We start from the raw sequence: 2,671 nt of genomic DNA, 5'->3' as shown, positions 1-2,671 counted from the left end.
GTTAAGCTATATTGGAAATGTCCCTTGCAGCGGGGAGGTTAGCAGGGAGTGAAATGTCCCTAGTAATGGAGGTAAATCATGTGTGAAATGTCCTTAGCAGGAGGTAAGTAGTGAGGGAAATGTCTTTAGCAACAGGAGGTAAGTAGTGAGGGAAATGTCCTTAGCAACAGGGGGTGTAAGAGTGAGGGGAATTCCCTAGCAACGGGAGATTCAGTGGAGAAAATGTCCCTTACAGAACGTGGGTAAGCAATTAAAATTTCCATAGCAACAATGGGGTAAGCAAGAGGAAAATGTCCTTAGGAACGGGGTAAGCAGTTGTGGAAATTTCCACTTGCAACGGGGAAGTAAGCAGTTAGAAATGTCCCTAGCAATGGAGGGTAAGCAGTGGGTGAAATGCCCCTAGCAACAGGGTGTAGTATTGGGAAATGTCCCTAGCAACGGGGGGTAAGCAGTGAGGGAAATTTCCCTAGTAACAGAGCAAAATGTGGTGGGAAATTGCTTTGGCAATAGTGAGTAAGCAATGAGGGGACATGTCCCTAGGAACGGGAGTAGGCAGTGTCGTAAATGCCTAGCAAGTGGTGTGTTTCAAGGGAAGAATTTCCCTAGCAACAGGGGTAAGCAGTGAGTGGAAATGTCCATAGCAACGGAGGATAAGAAAGAGTGTGAAATGTCCCTAGCAACGGGTGAGGTAAGCAGTCGTGGAAATGTCCATTGCAACAAGGGTTTAGCAATGTCAGGAAATAATCCCTTACAATGGAGGGTAAACAGTGTGTGAAATGTCCCTAGAAATGGGGAGTAAGTAGTGGGTGAAATGTCCCCAGCAAGGTGGGTAAGGAGGTGGGGAAAAATTCCCTAACAATGGGGTTATTCTGTGGGGTAAAATTTCCCCAGCAACAGGGTGTAAGCAGTGAAGGAAATGTCTCTAGCAACGGGGTTAGCAGGGGAGTGAAATGTCCCAAGCAACGGGTGGGAGTCATGGGCGTGAAATGTCCCTAGCAACAGGGGTCAGACTGTGTGTGAAATGTCCCTAACAACAGGAGGAGAAAGCAATGGGGAAATGTCTTTAGCAACGGTGGTGAGCAATGTTGGAAATGTCCGTTGCAACGGGTTATGCAATGGGGAAATGTCCCTAACAACGTCGGGTAAAGCCATGTGAAGAAATTTCCCAAGCAACGGAAGGATAAAAGTGTGGGAAATGTCCCTTACAACAGAGGGAAAGCAGTGAAGGAAATGTCTCTAGCAACGAGGGGGGGTTAGCAGAAGGAAATAATCAGTGATGACGAGAAACCCACTTGTTGAGAATTTATAATACAAAAACAGCTCGTTTGGGCTGAAAACACTTTACATAGAAGAGCGAACAACGTTTCGACCTTCTTCAGTCATCGTCAGGTTCACAAAGAAAGAGTAATGACCGGAAGCTGACCACATGTTTGAAAGGGGTTGTGTAACTGTGTGTCGAAATGTAGGGCAGGTATTAGATGTTTTGAATATATAATTTTATTTATTATATTAATATAGGTATAAAGGCGTTCCTTTATGATTTGGTTTATTTTTAGGTTTAAGTTGTTGTATAAGTAAGGCTTCTTTAATTTTACGTTTGTTTATGTTTGTTTCTTTATTTAGTATTTGGAGTGTTTTCTATGGTTATGTTGTGTTTTATTTGACTTGCAGTGTTCGAAACGTGTGAAGGTGACTTTTATGTTCTTTGGATCTGGTTTCCATTTTTTCTACTTGTTTCTCCAATATAGAAGTCGTAGCAGTTATCACATTGTATTTTATAAATAATGTTGGTGTGGTGTTTGTCAGTGTAGTTTTACATAGTATAGACCTCAGTTTTGTGCCAGGGTTTTGAATAAATTTGGTATTAATTGGAATGTCATATTTTTTGTTACTAATTTTGCCAAATGTTGGTTATTTGTTTGCTGATGTGGAGATATATGGTATACAACGAGTATATGGTTTCGTGGTTTGATTCGTGAGCTGTATTTACTTTAGTTGGTTGATTTTGCTTTCTGTCAACAGGGTGTGTGCGTATAATGTTTTCTACGGTTTGTGGAGGAAACTTGTCAGATGTTATTGGTGAAGTATTGTTTTATTTTGTCTAATTCATCGTTAATTTTATCTGGTGAGCATAGTTTTATGGCTGTATGTTTATTTTGGTTTCTTAGTATGTTGAGTTTTTGTTTTGTTTCATGTGCTGAGTCCCAAGGGAATGTATAGTCAGTATGGGTGATTTTTCGGTGGATTTCTGTTTGAAATTGTGTATCAGTTCTTGTAATTTTGAGGTTAGAAATGATATTTGATGCTTTCTTCCTATTCATGTGAAGTTGATGTTGGGATGTATAGAGTTAATGTGATTGAAAAAATTAAGTATGTGTTCTGTAGATTTGAATCCCACCCAACCGTGTCATCTACATATCTATACCAGTATATGAGGTGGATGTAATGCTGTGTTAATTGCTTGTGTTTCAACTTGTGTCATAAAATATTGGCTAGAACTGGTGATACTGATTTGCCCATGCTTGAGCCGTTTGTTTGTATATAGTTTTTGGTTGTTGAACATGAAGTTTGTCTTTATCGTGGTGAATTCTATGAGAGGGTTGCTAACTGGTTACCAGGAATTTCTATAGTTGGGTTAGGGTCTCGGATATATAGAGTTCTAAGGGAGGCT

This window comes from Tachypleus tridentatus, unplaced genomic scaffold (assembly GCF_004210375.1).
Source record: "Tachypleus tridentatus isolate NWPU-2018 unplaced genomic scaffold, ASM421037v1 Hic_cluster_2, whole genome shotgun sequence".
Lineage (NCBI taxonomy): Eukaryota > Metazoa > Arthropoda > Merostomata > Xiphosura > Limulidae > Tachypleus > Tachypleus tridentatus.
The sequence above is the reverse complement of the archived record's forward strand: the minus strand, read 5'-3'. Positions refer to the sequence as shown.